The 18,297-nt window shown below is 40.5% G+C and overlaps 1 protein-coding gene across 1 annotated transcript in view; it reads left to right on the plus strand.

Moving 5' to 3' along the window:
- SNRK (SNF related kinase) overlaps nt 1-18,297 on the plus strand; it is a 122,720-nt gene that overhangs the window by 43,315 nt on the left and 61,108 nt on the right. The window lies entirely within an intron of this gene.

Raw genomic sequence — 18,297 nt, forward strand, 5'->3', positions numbered from 1 at the left:
TCCCACAAACAGAGCTTTCTTTTGGTGGTATTTGATCACCTGTGCGATTTTTACTTTTTGCGCTATAAACAAAAAAAGAGCGTAAATTTTGCAAAAATAACAATATTTTTCACATTTTTTTTTATACGAAATTCCCCCCCAAAAAAATGTAAAAATCAAAATTTTTTAACATTTTCAGCCAATTTGTTTTATCCTACCTATGTTTGGTAAAAAAAATTGCAAAAAGCGTATTTTTATTGGTTTGCGCGAAAGTTATCGCGTTTACTAACAAAGGGAAAGATTTTTGTCATTTTTGTTGTTTTTTTTTTTTTTTTTAACGCGTAATGGCGGCGATCTGCGATTTTTTTTTTTTTTTTTTTTTTTTTTTTTTTTTTCAGTACTGCGACATTGCGGCGGACAGATCGGACCCTTGACTGAAATTTTTGACACTTTTGGGGTTACCAGTGACATTTCTACAGTAATCAGTGCTATATATATGCACTGTTACTGTAAAATTACACTGGTAGTGAAGGGGTTAACTTTATTTGGGAGGGAGGGGCTGTGTGTGTCCCTAGGGGCGTGCTTTCTACTGTGATTGGCTGTGGCTTGAGGTGAAAGGACACTGATCAACAGATCTACATAGTAGATCTGTCTGATCAGTGTTTTAACACTGAGGAGAATGACAGGCAGCTTGTTTACACTAGCTGCCTGACTTTCTCCCTCTCCCCCGACGATCGCCGAGTGAGCGGCGGACATCGGGTCCGCCGGTCACGCGCGGGGGGGTCCGTGACCGCGCCTCCGGCGGCGCGCACTCGCTCCCCAGACCCTCCCAGGCTAGTGACGTTAATTAACTTCACTCTGCCTGGCAGGGGCTGACCGCCGCAGTAAATTTACTTGCGGCGGTCGGCAAGCGGTTAAATACCTATTTGCCCCCAAAAAAGGATGTGTTCTATGTTGCAGTAGAGTGCAAAACCTAAAACGTATAATTTGCGGACAATGCTGTGCTGAAATTAAAAAGTTGCTCTGGGACTCAAGGGGATTTTGGAAGAAAAAGGCCCAGTGACTGAAAGCGGTGTTCCAGCCTCCCCTCTCCCCCTCCAAAAATTAAGTCAGCAGCTACACATACTGTTAGGACACTTACCTGTCCTGGAGTCCAGGGATGTCGGGACCGCAGCTAATGTTTCCATCGGCTGTCGGGTGCTGCCGCCGCCATTGCCGGTGAGGGAACACGGCAGTGAAGCATTGCGGCTTCACGGGTGGGTCCCTAATGCGCATATGCATGCGTGAAGCGTGCTGCGCATTCAGATTGGCTCGGCGGCGGGTGAAGGAGGAGAGGGCCAAACTTCCAAGGGACAGCAGCGCTGCGCCGTCTCCCGGAAGTGGGGAAGGGTACCTGTGAAAACAGGTACCCATTCCCCCCTCCCCCCTGGAAGGTGCCAAATGTGGCACCGGAGGGGGGGGGGGAAGCAAATGAGCGGAAGTTCCACTTTTAGGTGAAACTCTGCTTTAATAGTAATAAAGAGCTATAGTTTGACTATTCTGGTAAACAAGTCCTTGGTGCAAATAACTCTTTCCATTAAAAAAAGTTCCTTGTTAGCAGGTGTACCCATTTAAATAAAAATAATTATGCAGTACTCCTCATTACCCACCCAGTAACATTATCATGAGAGTCTCTGCTGCTCTTTGCTATGATGAGCTAAGGTAATGGTAGCCTGGAGCAGAGGGACTGAAGGGGAAGCTGTCCGCCGTAGTGGAGCGAGCGTGGAACGTAAATGGCGCCGATATCGGAAATGTCAGCTGGAACTCCTGCTGGTGTCCGTTCCAGTTTCAGCGCTATTTGCGTTTCATGCTAGCTCCACCCCGGCCGACCGCTGTCCCTTTGCTCCAGGCTTTCTTTACCTTACCATCCGCCACAAGGTATATACTGATGAGAATAGCGCTGCATCGTACGGAAATTTCGGTGCCAAAGCCGAAAATTCAGGAAGCACTTAGCCGAAAACCAAAAATGACAGTTTTTAAACAAATATATATAATTTTGTATAATAATTTGACCTTTTACTTAACATCATGAATTTAAGTGAATACGAATTTGTCAGCTATTATCGGCACCTTTTTAGCACAAGAAAACCTCAAGAAAAAGGCATCCCTTTAAAGTCTATGTATGTCTTTACACTGGTCTGTTGTGGTGTTAAAAATCTTGCTTGCTGCATTTGTGGCCAGTTAAAAGGCATACCAAAAATGCACCTCCCCATTGAAATGCATTGAAAACATAGTAAGAATGCATTAATAATGCACAGTGTTAAGTTTTTGATGCAGTTTGTGAGCCACATGACCTATGAAAAACACCATAACCACAGTAAAATCGCAGTATTGTCTGCACCTTTTTTCTCTTTAGGCAAAATGCCAAAAACACTATTTTGAAATTTTGTTGCATTTCTAGAAAAAAAACCTTCTGCTTTTTAGCCCCCCCCAAAAAAAATACTTACCTGAGCCCTATCTCAATTTATCGAGCACAAGAGAAGTGGCTCTCTCCCTCATCGTTGGCTGAGAGACAGCGGTGGTAGTGATTAGCTCCTGCTGCTGGTAATCACAACCAGTGAGGAGGGAGCGGAGGCAAGGCCAAGCAGTGCGCCAAGGCAAGGCTGAGCCGCTCTCTGTGTGTTAATGGAGACACAGAGTGGGGCTTGGGAGCAAGCACACACGAGTGACCCCAGAGCAAGTGACTTGCTGTGGGGGCATCCAGTGGAGGGAGGGCGACATGAATGCTGGCAGGGGACCCGAGAAGAGGAGGATAGGGGTTGATTTTTTTTTTTTTTTTTGTTAAATTAATGTTCTACTTGCCTGCTTGCTCTATGCAGTGGTATTGTACAGAGAAGCCCTGAACCTCCTTTTTTGGGCCCCCCCCCCCACTGGTGATCTTGGCTCCTCCCCTTCTGTGTCTACCCCCATAGCAAGCGCTTGTGGGTGCAATCCAGAGCCAGGCTGTGTGTGTCCATTAGCAAAAAAGAACAAAAAAGGGCGCACCGACCTAGCGCATTATCCTCAATATAAGGCTTTATTAAATAACATAAAAATGGCTACTCACAGACGTAGATATAAGTAAGGCGTATCAAGCTAGATTGCTCGAGAGTCCGTGTTTAGTCCATATAATTGTCCATGATGAGATGACTGACGCGTTTCGAGGCCTAGCCTCTTCCTCAGAGTGTGTCCATTGACGCTCACACCACTGCTCGTCCCCCTGCTGCTCTCAGCCAAGCTTGCGAAAGCGAGCAGAGAGGAGAGTAGAACTGCAGATGGGCATAGAGCTGAATCGATACAGGACTGGGGTAAATATTTGGGGGGAGTGGGCACAGAAAGTGGCAAAATTATGTTTTACCCTAATGCAGGGAATATATTCAGGTAGAAAAATGTTTTAACTTTTAAGAACCATTTTTAATAAACCTGATCATAGGATTTTCAGTTTAAGCCTCCCAGGTAAATAATTTTTTTCAGTTTTTTAGCCAACTTTTCCACTTTTTATGTTTTAAGTGTTCAAATTTCCTTTGGGGCATGACTGTTTGCTTACCTTTTTTACTATGTATTTTCTTTTTACAATTTTTTTTTTCTATACTCCCTTGAAACATGTTGCCTCATAACAAATAAGTAATAGAAATGGCCTGAAGGTATCTGTGCATTGCTTTGAATGTTTTGCATCATTAAACAAGGTGTGGTGCCAAAAGGCATTTTCTGCATATGTTCTATGATAATCATTATCTCCCCAGGATAATATGATGTATACGTGATAAAACTGTTAAAACATGCAGAAGGATTGTTGCTGTTGGAGCTGCTGTTTGCTGTTCAGGCAGTCCTTTATGCATGTGAAACATGGAACAATACAAAAGCTTCCAGTGCTATGTTTATTGGCATCGATCATTATGGGTATTGGAGTGGGCTATTTTATGAGCGTGACTTTTGATGTTGCTGAGTAACTACTCTCCTGCCCTTGATTTTGGCATTTGAAGCAGATGTTAAGGAGCATGGCTTTGCTCTGCGGGCTCCAGAAGCCAATGATCATTTCCCAATGATGGCACAGTGACCGTTTTATAAAGTGGAGGCTTATCGCCACGCTAGGAACATTTCTCAAATGTCGCCCAACTTTTCGAGTTTGTCGAGGAGATTAGTAAAAAAAAAATTGACCTTGACATTTATGGGTTATTGCAGCAGTGCAGACTTAGCGCCAGTTCACACACATGCGGTGTCAGACATCGCATGTGATTCGCAGCGCACTGCTCTGCTAATCACATGCGATGTCTGTGCGTTGTGAATTCAGCCATACGGGTTGTATGGCTGAATTTGCATCGCATTCAGATCAAAGTCGCACAGGACCCTTTTTTTTTTGGTCCGCACCAGAATCTGATTGCATGGGTGTTCACACGTATGCGATCTGATTCCTGTCTGAACTGACAGTTCGCACTGCGATATGCGAACTGATCTGGGGGTGTCATTAACTTTGTATTGACACCCCCCAGGCGATTCGCATATGGCAAGTGTAAACTGCCTGCGAGTTGAGTTCAACCGTAGTGGATTTGCAGGGTTCTCGCATTGCATGTATGTGAACCGGGACTTACTGTAATGTATAAGTAGTCACCTGATGCAAGTAAGTGTAAAATTCACCCAATATTTATTTTTGTTCTTTGTGCTCTACATCGCCACTGGCTGTTGGTTATTATTAGGGATGCACCGATCCGACTTTTTTGGACCCAATACCGATATCTAGCGTTGTGAAATCGCCGATACCGGAAACGATCCGGAGCTACACAGAAAGCAAGCGGCTGCAGTACAGAGCAAAGCCGCTGCTTCATGTGTACGGCTCCTCCATTCAGGGGCGGAGTGCATCTGACATCACTCTGCCTGTGAGCCGGACCTATACAGGAAGTATTGGCTCCCATCCCATACTATTACTGCACCTAGTAAGGGATGGCTGAGCCGTTACCAAGCAAAAACCGGATCGGCCAGTGGATCGGTCAATGTTACCGATCCCCCGATCCATCTAAAATGACCATATTGGCGCCGATATCTATCTGATCTGAATATCGGATCGGTGCATCCCTAGTTATTATTGCTCCATCAGGTCTCAACCATGGAATCTATGACTTTGCTAATACTGGTAGGATCCCACAACCTTAAAGTAGAACTATAAGCAAAACTTTTTTTTTTTTGAATAGGAAAAAGGAGGGTGCCCCATTGCGGAGATTTCCCTTCACTTCCTGTCCAACAGCCAAACAGGATGGGAGAGGAATTCCCTGCAAATTGAGGGAATTCCTTGGGGACTCCCAGGTCACCACAACTAGTGTCCCTATTGGAAGATTTCCCCTCTATTACTATTCTGGGGACAGCCCAAAATGTTACTCTTACTTTCAATGATAATGGTAAACAGGACAAATAGAGAGGGTAAATCTCCTTACTGGGGGCACAGACCGCAATAAACCCAGACAAGCATTCTAGTTCCTCTCCACTCTATCCAAAACAAAAAAAGTTCTGCCTTTAATTATATTTAAAGCAACTGTGCACAAGTGAAATGACCTTTAGATTTTTTTTATACAACAGATTCCTCCAATGCTATGCAGCTGGAATGAACACATTTCCCATTAGAGCTATTGTACTCTGACAGCTGGTGCCAGTGGCTGTCAGAATACACAGAAATTGGCTGCCTCTGATTGGATGTAACCATTGTTTGGAGCTGGCTTTTTCCATGTTTCAGTTAAAGGATATTGGGAAGGAGGGGACCAAAAGAGCCCACCTACTAAGGGAGTTCATCAGGAATGGGATGAAATTCCAATGGTGTATGCCCAGCTTAAAGTTACTAAACTGACAACAGTAAAATCAGTGTGTATATGCAATAAAGCATGCTTGTTATACTCACTGTGGAACCTAAGGGGTTAATCCTTTGCATTGTGTATAAAGGCTATGTGATCAGGGCTTCTCTGTTCCTCCCCTTCTTCCACAGTCCCCAAACCATCTAATGACAGTACAGAGGCTAGGGGTCAAGCTGTGCATGCTCAGTTTGGTGTGTGATTTTTTTATTTTTATTTTTCTTGGGAGAGTGCATGTGATCTGCACAGGGCCAATCAGCACTGTCCAGACAGAAGGTCAGGGGTCCTGCAGCCTCATAGGACAGTCAGAGCAGAATGAAAACTCCTCCTACAAGCTTTAATCAGATACTGATAGAAGTCACAAGACTGCTATACTGATGATGAGAGGGTATTTAGCACTTTATATTTACTAAAATTATTGAATTTCCATGTTCTGTGTACTGTGGGAGACCAGATATGGTGAATGCAGAGTCCTGGGTTTAGTAACACTTTTAGGCCTCAGGCACACAAGGTGTTTTTTACAGCTGCTTTTAGGAGCTTGCAGCTTAGAAATGCCCCTCCATGTTATTCTATGGCCTCATGCACACACAGGCTTTTAGGAGCTGTAAGTGGCGCAGGCCTTTTCAAGCTGTAAAAAAAAAAAAAACCCAGGGCCAGCGCGTTCTAGAGCAGCAGCGTTGGGCTGTAAATACGCCTGACGTTGCCAAAGGCTGCATACAGCGTTAGACTACGTCCGATGTTTTTAGGCTGTAGTAGTTGGATTGGAGGTTGGAAAATAGAAGAGGGCAGAGAAAGGCTGCTAAACGTGTCTAAAATGTGCATTAATGACAATTCAAAACGCTTCTAAAAGCAAGTTTTTACAGCTGTTTTTTCCTGCTGTCAGAGCTGGCTTTGCAGCTCATTTTCTCTAACACCCCGTGTGCATGAGGCCTTAGGTTGTATCTGCAAAAGACACTGCATCCGCAAATCCCAAAAGCAAATCTAGTCTATTTTCTGTTGTCAAGATATACACATCTGTTCCCAGGCACCTGGAAAGTCTCTGTTTGGTTCCTAAAACCGACATGCTGGCACCTGAGTTTTCTTGTTAATACGTCAACAATTGCAATAAGGCCCTAAATTAGTTGCATGTTTATAGAATCTTCCCTTGGATTGTGTTTTACAGTGGAAGTGTTGTTGCTAGAGCTCACCACTAATAAACTAAATAGACCATAAAAAGAATAGATGAATGAAAGCATGGAATATTAGGATTTATCCTTAAGTACGGACAGTAGAGCCCTGTATTTCTGCCAAGATGGCCGCACATTTAATAGAACAGCCATCCTTGGTATATGTAAAATATCAGGAAAAATGTTTACACGTGCGAATGTGAGATACTGTTAAATCCCACCTCTTTAGGGTAGATAAAAAAATCAATGATTTTTTTTTTTTTTTTTTTTTTTTTAAACATTAATTGAAATTACGTTTTTTATTAAAATCGTATTTTTTTTTAATTTTTTATAATTTGTTTTAATAAAATGCTTTTGGAGTAAACTACTCTATCCAAAGATAGTTTTCTATATAAGATACATTAATAATTGTTTATTCAGTATTATTATTATACAGGATTTATATAGCGCCAACAGTTTGCGTAGCGCTTTACAATGTGAGGGAAGACAATACAGTTACAATACAATTCAATACAGGAGGAATTAGAGGACCCTGCTCGTTAGAGCTTACAATCTAGAACAGTATAAAATGGAGTTTAATTACGTAGCATGAGGCTGTATATCAGTGATGGCGAACCTTGGCACCCCAGATGTTTTGGAACTATATTTTCCATGATGCTCAACATCACTGCAGAATGCATGAGCATCATGGGAAATGTGGTTTCAAAACATCTGGGGAGCCAAGGCTTACCATCACTGCTGTTAATTATGCAATATTTACATTTTTGATAAACTCATTCAATGAATGAAAGCTGAGATACCATACACTGCATTGATGCATTCACACAATTTCACACTAACCATAAGCTAAAACAAAGTTCTGGAATATTCCTTTATTCCATTGTTTTGCAAATCTATGTACACTACAAACTGTATGATTGATGATGATGTTTCTGATATCACGGTTTTACAATCCTAACAGCTTGTTATTCTAAGTAGGAAACCTTCATTTTGTTTGTAAATTCTAAAGATTCTATCAGCAAGAATAAGGCCTTACATTTAAAGAGCACCTGTCATTTCGGATCCGTCATGACCGCACCTGTTAGCAGGCATCCACTCACCGGCTGCTGCCATGTCCCTTACCTTGTTCTGTCACTGCCACATCACCAGCTATCCCATTAAAATGAATAGGACTGTCGGTGAGTCAACAGCAGGTCAGAGGAGGAGCAGCGGCGGTACAGAGATGACAGTTGCTCGTTAGAAATTATGATTTCAATTGAATTGATTTAAATCAAGCCTTTTTACTAGTGATTGAAATCATGCACCCTGCACCTCTCCCTGCTATACCCCACACACCCTTTTACTGCTTTGTCACTATTGGTGGAGAGGGCCTCCCTGACCTAAATAGTGTGAGTGTAGAGACGGTCATTCTGACCTCCTGATATTAGAAATGACGGTGCATACGTTTTCTAAGAACAGACTCCAATAAGTAGAAGTGACAAGGTGCACTTTGAATGTGGAATGGTCTTCTGGCATTTGCCAGGCATAGATGCATCATCCTGTAAACGCAAATGCCTACAGTTCCCTTGAGCCCAATGGGCACTTCAAATGCCTTTTATATCTTAAAGCAGAACTTTACCGATAACAACTTGATAAAAAAAAAAAAAAATAATGTTCTTTAGCCCAGACCATACATTAAACATGAATAGTTATGCTAGCAAATTTATTGTGTGCTGTAAATTGCCTCCAGCATTGCTCCTGTTTCTTCTTGCTGGAGGTTGCCATTTTGCCAAAGCCCAGAGCCCCTGAACAGCAGTAAATCCTAAAGCAGAACTAAACCCATCAATTTTAACGGTTTCAAAAAACCACTGCATTCCTGGAATGCAGAGATTGCTAACTGTCACATTTGCTTGTGTCCTCCACCAAACTGTCAAACCATCAAATGGCTGGTGTCATAACTGATCACATGTGCAGCACCATGGCAGTTGCAGATCAAACAGAAGCAGCTTCCTTAGCTGTAAAGGATAGGCGGGGTTAATTCTGCTTTAGCAGATCAGCCTCTACAAATTTGACACAGATCCTAAAAATGGAGAGCAACTGGGCATGTGCAGAACAGGGTGAGACAGTGTATTACTGGAGTTTAAACCATATAGGCACTTATAGCTATGTAAAACATTAATAATACCTGCAAAAGGGGCCAGCCTGAAGAGCTTTTTTATTTATTTTTTTGACAGCCTCGCATTATAGTAATTAATGTGGAAACTTTTTTATTTTTTCACTGTGTCAGACTCTACTGTACAGCTGATTATAAGACCTCTTGCACATGCTACCTATGTTTGAGCATCTGCTTTTTTTAAATAACTTCAGGCATTTGTTCCTGCTCGCACAATACATTCATGGGGAAAATTTAATTTAATATATATGCTCATATGCACATTTGCGTATACTGACTTGGAACGCAGAGTTTTTCTTTTTTTTCTTTTTTCCTCAAGAATACGCAGCACTTATTTACGTGCATGTGTGCACAGGAACATTGTAAACTATGGGTTGCATTTTATATCCGTAAAAAAAAAAAAAAAGCGCTGTACTGAACTTTTTCAAGCTGCAAGGAGTTTTTAAAATCTCTTGTTTCCTTATCAAGCTTTTTTTTATATATTATGTTTTTACTTGCATGTACCATTTACTGTAGTACTGTATACATTTTGATGATGTAAATTAGTTTTCACATGATATCATCAAAATGTAATCAATTGACAGTGAACAGAGTAAACTGTGATGTTCTGTCTGTACTGTGTGTACAGTTTGTGTATTAAAGCGGAATTAAGCCCATCGATTAGAACTGCTTCCCAAAACAGTTGCATTCAAAGGCATGCCGTGATGGGCAGTATTAACCCAATAAATAAAGAGAACAAAGTAGAAAACCCACTGAATCAAATAAACAAGTAAAAGCAGGTTACACCTGGCAGCAAAGGAACAATACATTATATTTTAATTAAAGTTTATACCTTCATAACATGACCTTATAGGCGGAGGGCAAGTAGCAAATAAGTGTGTATGTATATGTATATGTATGTATGTATGTATATATATATATATATATATATATATATATATATGTATGTATGTATGTGTGTGTGTGTGTGTGTGTGTGTGTGTGTGTGTATATATATATATATATATATATATATATAATATTACATATATATATACACACACACGAATATATATATATATATATATATATATATATATATATATATATATATATATATATATATATATATATATATATATATATATATATATATATATATATATATATATACACACACACACACACACACACACACACACACACACACACACACACACACACACACACACACACACACACACACACACACGTATGTGTGTGTGTATATATACATACATACTAATATATATATATATATTTTTCCCAAAATTCCCCATAATGGCGGCAACGTGAAAAAAATTCTATTTGAAATCTTTGCCAAGTATTCACAGCCTTTGATTAATACTTTGTTAAAGCACTTTTGACACCAATTACAGCCTCAAGTCTTTTTGAGTATGATGCTACAAGCTTAGCACACCTATCTTTGAGCAGTTTCTCCCATTCTTCTTTGCAGGACCTCTCAAGCTCCATCAGGTTGGATGGGGAGCATCGGTGCACAGCCATTTGCACTCTCCAGAAATGTTCAAGTCTGGGCTCTGGCTGGACCACTCAAGGACATTCACAGAGTTGTCCTGTAGAAACTCCTTTGTTGTCTTGGCAGTGTGCTTAGGGTCGTTGTCCTGTTAGAAGATGAATCTTCGCCTCAGTCTGAGGTTCAGAGCGCTCTGTAGCAGCTTTTCATCAAAAGAGGTCTCTGTACATTGCCACATTAATCTTTCCCTTGATCCTGATTAGTCTACCAGTTCCTGCCGCTGAAAAACATCCCCACAGCATGATGCTGCCACCACCATGCTTCACTGTAGGGATGGTTTTATCCAGGTGAAAAGTGGTGCCTGGTTTCCTCCAGACATGATGCTTGCCAGTCAGGCCAAAGAGTATAATCTTTGCTTTATCAGACCAGAGAATTTGGTTTCTCATGGTCTGAGATTCTTTCAGGTGCCTTTTGGCAAACTCCAGGCAGGCTGTCATGTGTCTTTTTTTTACTGAGTAGTGTCTCCTGTCTGGCCACTCTACCATACAGGCCTGATTGGTTGAGTGCTGCAGAAATGGTGGTTCTCTCTCCATGGAAAAATTCTGGAGCTCTGTCGAAGTGACCATCGGGTTCTTGGTCCTTCTCCCCCAATCGCTCAGTTTGGCCTGGTGGTTCCATCTTCCATTTATGGATAATGAAGGCCACTGTGCTCATTGGGACCTTCAATGCTGCAGAATTTTTTCTGAGCCTCAATACAATCCTGTCCCGGAGATCTACAGACAATTCCTTGGAATTCATGGCTTGGTTTGTGCACTGATATGCATTAACTGTGGGGCCTTCTATAGACAGGTTTGTGCCCTTCCAAATCATGTCCGATCAACTGATTGTACCACAGAGATGATCCTTGAGATGTTTCTGCAACTTGATTAGTGGAAATAGGATTCACCTGAGCTCAATTTTGAGTGTCATGGCAAAGGCTGTGATGTACATGGGATTTTCTTTATTTTTTATAAATTTGTAAGATTTCAAAAAAACTTCTTTCATGTTGTCATTATGGGGTATTGTTGTTTTTAGAATTTTCAGGACATAATGATGAATTTAATCCATTTTGGAATAAGGCTGTAACATAACAAAATGTGGAAAAAAAGTGAAGCACTGTGAATACTTTCTGGATGCACTGTATACTGTCAAAATCGAGGTAGCCATATACATGATGTGTGTATGTGTATGGGTTACAAGTGAATCTAGTAAAGAACATCTGCTAGCTTGTATGCTAACCTTTGTACCAGACTTTTACCAGTTTTTAATTCATTGGATTAATATCATCAAGATCTTGTGTGGTATGGTGTTTTTCCAAAACAAACCAAAAATATATGTGCAATTGTATATATACAAAAGTACACCCCCCCCCCCCCAATATGCGTAATAAGTACTTTTTTTTAATGCTACTATCTGTTCTCGTGTTTGGTTTATCTTGGCCAGTTTTTCATTTTATTTACTGCAACAATGACATCTGCTGTCCCCACCCCATCTGAAAAAACACGAGTGTTTGAAGGAATGTTTTTGTGGTTGTTTCTAGACCAAAAGAACTGAATGTATGTTGCAAAACCTCCGTTTTCATGTACTATGTACTTTTGGTTCCAAATCCGAAGAATTCTCTAGAGCCCATAAATCTACATAGAGCCCTGGTGACATTTAGGGTTAATAGCTGATGATGGATTTAAACATGGCCAAATGTAAAGCTTGAAGTATTATAGATAAAATACATCCTTCCTGTAGACTGTTTTCTTTTTAGCTTGACATGCTACATGCGATAATATAGCAATTATTTCCTTTGCTTGCTGTAACAATTGTTCTGTTTGTAGTTTTTTTTTTCTTTTTTTAAATTGTACACATGGCCTTTATGAGATTGAGAATTGCGCCTTTTCTTTATCCACGGCATAGGCCTTTATTTACCCATGCACAACCTCCGTTCCAAAAAAGTTAGGAAGCCATTTAAAATTTAAACAGAAACAAAATGCAATGATTCGCAAATCTCAAACTCATCATTTATTGAGAATAGAAAACAGATCAAATGTTTAAATTGAGAAAATGTACCATTTTAAGAACAAATTAAGGTCATTGTAAAATTGATGGCGGCAACAGGTCTCAAAGTTGGGAAAGGGCCATGTTTACCACGGACGGGGTTCGGTCCCCTTTATTAAGAACACTCTGTAAATGTCTGGGAACTGAGCAGACCAGTGGCTGGAGTTTTGAGAGAGAAATGTTGTTCCATTCTTGCCTCATTTTAGGATTTCAACTGCTCAATATTCCTGGGTTGTCTTTTGTCATATTTTTTTGCTTCAAGATGCACCAAATATTTTCATTGGTGAAAAGTCTGGACTGCATGAAGGCCAGTTAAGCACTCGGACTCCTACTGCAAAGCCATGCTGTTGTCATAGATGCAGCATGCAGTTTAGCATTGTCCTGCTGAAATATGCAAGGCCTTCCCTGAAAAAGACATCTGGATGGGAGCATATGCTGCTCTAAAACTTTAACCACTTCCGGACTGCCCATCACATATATACTGCGGCAGGGCGGCCCGGCTGCCCGAAATCACGTATAGGTACTTGATTTGTGAAGGGGTTCTCGGGGATGCGCACGCTCCGCTCCCACTGTGATTAGACACAGCAGGAGCCAATCGAGGCGGGTCCAGAGGCCACAATGTCCGCCGTCCACCCGGCGATCATGCAGGAGAATGAAAGAACGGCTGTCTGCCTATGTAAACAAGGCAGATGGCTGTTCTGTCACAGAGGAAGACTGAGATCTTGTGTTTCAGCTAAGCTGAAATGCATATCTCTTTTCCTCTAGCACATTTGTCCCCCATACAGTTAGAAAGCACTCCCTAGGACCACACTTAACCCCCTTGGTCACCCCTAGTGTTCCTTCCCTGCCAGTGTAATTTATACAGTAACAGTGCATTTTTTTTTTTTTAGCACTGATCACTGTATTGTCACTGGTCCCCAAAAAGTGTCAGGGAAGGCTGCCCTGGGACTTTGATTGAAGTGGACACACAGGGGCCAAAACAGGTTTATAATGTAAGTCAGTTTATTAAAAGTAGAACAAATTGTCAAGTGTGGCCACATGTAGTGATACAGTGACCACATGTAGTGATGCAGTGACAAAGGGCATAGTCCGGGAGCTGGAGGTGTGGGGTGAAAAGGCATCCCAATGGGAAACCGATGGAGAAAAATAGAGCCAAACAAAGTGAAAAGAGATCCTAGAATGTCCATGTATGCTGCACATAGTGTTGTGTAGACGGAGATGTATATGTGTTGTCCTTCACGTGAATGGAGTGCTCTAGAGTGAAGAAATCCAGAGGAATGTCTGCCCAAATTAAGTCCATGTGGGGCACAGTCAGACCAACCTCTGCACGCCATGTCCGGTGGCTAAAAGGGCAGACAAACACCAGATCGGCGCCTGATGCCTCCGACACCCACCAGCCACTGAGGATAGACGTACTGCAAAGATGCCTCAGGATTACAGTGCCTTTTTGTTCATCACGGCTCACTATACTTACCCGCCATAGCATCCACTCCTGAAGAAGTGAGATACTCTCACGAAACGCGTTGAGCTTAAGATGCCTCAGTTTTCTCATGCACTGCCTTCGACTGCACTTGCAAGCATGTATATGCATATGTATTTATGTGTTACTTTATGTACATGTGGCCACACTAGACGATTTGTTCTACTTTTAATAAATTGACTTACGTTATAAACCTGTTTTGGCCCCTGTGTGTCCACTGCAATCAAAGTCCCAGGGCAGCCTCCCCCTTTTTGTAACTAACTTAAATAGTTGGAAAATCTTCCAGCTCTTCCTTGTTAGTACCATTTTACCTTGCCAGCTATTTGTTGCCCTGTCCCAACTTTTTTGAGATGTTTTGCTGCTGTCGTTCTCAAACTCCTCTTATTTTTTTTTATTTTTTAACATTTGATATGTTTTCTATTGTGGATAAAATGTGGTTTTATGAGATTTTCAAATCATTCCAATTTTATGTACCTTTTACATTTTACATTTTTATTGCTAACTATGGTGTTAGCATTTTATAAGGGTGGAAGGAAAAATACAAACCTATACAATTGCTGCTACTTTTTTATTTTTTTATTTCTCTGCCAATGGTCTCTAATGATTAAGTTCCTGCTTATGGATTGCTGGACCTACACACCTGGCATGGCCAATAAGGGGGTGTTATGTTATTGAGAATGCAGTTCGTATTGTACTTATGGACATATCTACAGCAAGCATTTAGCAGCTTAGTTGAATCCTATTAAGCATCCTTCATCTGTTCCAGCTCCATTGCGGACTGACACTTTAAACCAGCAGCTAAATTCTTCATTAATCTTCAGCACGCTCCGACGTTCGTCATTTCCTGTTATCATCTATGTATAACATTCCCAAACTGGAGGCTTGCTTTAAAGTGTATGTAAATGAAAAACCTTCTTTTACGTTTTTTATTGCGGTCTGTATCCCCACTGGATTCATCCCAGTGACCCTTTTCACCGATCTAGAAAGTAAGGGATAATCCAAAATGTTGGAGTTGTCACCTGAACAAGAGATGGGGGAAAGTCCTTTTCCGAAGACCACTGTATAAAAGGAAAATCCCCCTCACTTTGGGGAGACTTCGTCTTACTTTGTTGTGTCCTTGGGATAGGAATTGAAGGCACACAAGCAGAAAAAAATATCTGACAAGGTTTTAACCCTTCCCTTTTATATATGGGGTGTTTGTCTTATTCTGCTGTTTCCTTTTTAGATTTATATCTGTGCTTCTCCTGATGAAGCGAATTTTAGATTTTGTGAAACGCGTTGAGATCGATACAGAACAGAGTGTCTGGAATAAATGAAGTCCCACCTTTCATGAATTTGTATTGTATGTTCTGTACTGGTTCTACCAATTTTAAATTATATTGTAATTATTGTTCATGATTTGATTTGATTTTATATGATTTGATTTTATATGTACATATCTCTATGTAATAAATGTTATACATTTTTATTATTGGTTATGTGCCTCTTAAAAGTCCCATGGGCCGTTATTTTTGTTTTTACCTTTTCCCTTCTCTTTTCAACACGAAGGTAACCCTATTTTTTGAGCCATTCATTCACTCTCATTCTTCCCCCAAAACCTATATTTTATGAAAGCAGACACCCTGGAGAATAAAATTAGTAGTTCCAATTTTTATGTCACAAGATATTTAACAGTTTAGCACAAAATTTCAGAAAAAATGCACTATAGTTACTTTTAGAACACTGTAATATCCTCCTTTTTTATTTGAAATATAGAAAGATGAGGTTGCTCCAAGTAAATAGATACTCAGAATGTTAAGCTTAACCATTTTCCAACCACAATACATGTGAATGTCTTTTTGACCCAAGAGTGCTCTATAAAGAGGACCTGTCATCCTTCTATTACATTCCTTGTAATAGGAATAAAAGTGATCCATAAAAATAAGAGGACAGTGTAAAAAATAAAAAGATAAATAAAAAATGTAAAGCGCCCTATCCCTCCTTGCTCGCGCGCAGAAGCGAACACATATGTAAGTCGTACACTCATATGTAAATCGTGTTCGCACCACATATGTGAGGTTTCTCTTTAAACGTTGGAGCGAGAGCAATAATTCTTGCCCTAGACCCCCCTCTGTGGCTTTAAACGGGTAACCTGTAAAAGCATTTTAAACGTGCCCCTATGCAGATTTTTAAACACCAAAGTTTGTCGCCATTCCACTTGCATGCACAATTTTAAAGCGTGACCTGTAAGGTTTCCGTTTTCTCTGTGTAACATCTTTCACATTTTGCAAAAAAAATAGGGTATCCCCCCCCCCCCCCCCAAAAAAAAAACTTGCGCCTGAAAAACCGCTGTGCAAATACCGTGTGATATAAAAAATTGCAATGATCGCCATATTATTATTTAATATTATTATACAGGATTTATATATTGCCAACCGTTTGCACAGCTCTTTATAGCATGGTTCTCTGCTAAAAAAAAAAAAAAAAAAAGTTTGGAGGTTCTAAGTAATTTTCTAGCAAAAAAATTATTTAAACTTGAAATGGCAACAATACCCTTAATTTTTCATTTGTGATTTATTTTAAAAGCCCCTACTTGTTAAACTGTAAACAATGGGCCTGGGATTATTGCTCTTACTGCAGCATGCACGGCGATATGTATTGTGTAGCACAATTGATGTTTTATTGCGTAGGCGCCCCCAATGTGTGTGTTTTTTGTTCGTTTGTATGTGAGGGTGGTGGCTCACTTATGGCATGCATTGATGCCAGTATAAGGGTTAAATGGTTCAAAAAAGTTGCTTGCAGTATTTCTAAATGCCTCTGCACACTTTTGGGGGGGGGGGGGGGGGGATTTACTGCAACTAAGGCTCGATTTCACACCTATGCATGTTGCTGTTAAGCTTTTCTGTATTTTGTTGTGCTTTCCACGTTTTTAATGCTTTTTTTTGCGGGGAAATTTGTTGTTTGGCAGAACAGAAAATTGGGGTAAAAACTCGCTACATGCTTTTCTGCAGCTTCTCCATTGAAGTCTATTGAACCAAAAAAGCACCACTTTGCGTTTTTAAAGTCCCTTTCCAAAAACAGAGGCACAAAAATGCATTGATGTAAACATGTTCCGTAGGAAGCCATGTTGAAAAAAATGTCCTGCATTTCTGCAAAAAGCCTGAAAAAACGCATTGGTGTGAATGGAGCCTGAAGCAGGTATACGCTAGCCAGCTGTTCATAGTAACAAATCAGTTTCTAAATTCAGCTAGTTTAGGTAAAGCATAACTAAACCCATTGATTTTAACTGCTTCCCAATACTGTTAAATACAAGGCATGTCATTAATAACTGTCAACAGTTGCTTGTGCTTTCAAGCAGACTGTGAAGACCTCGGATGGCTGGTGTCCTAATCGATCACTGGTAGCACTATGGCAACTGCAGATCAAACCAAGGCTAAGGCCCCTTTCACACATATGGTCCATTCAGTTCATCAGTTCAGTCACTCAAAATGTATCGGTTTTCCATCCGTTTTTCGTCAGTTGTCGTCCGTTTTTCGCCAGTTGTCATCTGTTTTTCATCCTCTGTCATCTGTTTTTCATCCGTTGTCATACATTTTTTTATCCGATCCGTTTTTTTTGACGGATGAAAAATAGGGCATTCATCCGTTCAAAAAAAACGGACATTGACGGAAGTGGATGAAAACGGATGTTAACTGATGTTAATCCGTTGTCATCCATTTTTACACAGAGATACATTGATGTCCATTTTTCATCCGTCAACTGATGGATGAAAAATGGACAGCATGTGTGAAAGGGGCCTAAGATGGCAGCTTCCTTGGCTGTAAAGGATAGAAGGTTTTAGTTCCACTTAAAACTTTGAAAATGAAGGATATTAGCTGATCGGTTGCCACGCACAGCTGCTCCAACTTCTCTCTGATGGTATTGGTTGATATTATTGACTATTGCATTTTGCACATCATCATGTTTTGCACTATTAACATGGACAAATGGGGTAGGGAAATGGTGAAGGTTTACTTTTTTTTTTTTTTTTTTTTTCACCTAAAAAAAAAAAAAAAAAAAATGTATTTTATATATTCATTAAGTGTTAAAGCCTGTACACACGATACGAAAAT

This window comes from Pelophylax lessonae, assembly GCF_965119305.1.
Source record: "Pelophylax lessonae genome assembly, chromosome: 5".
NCBI lineage: Eukaryota > Metazoa > Chordata > Amphibia > Anura > Ranidae > Pelophylax > Pelophylax lessonae.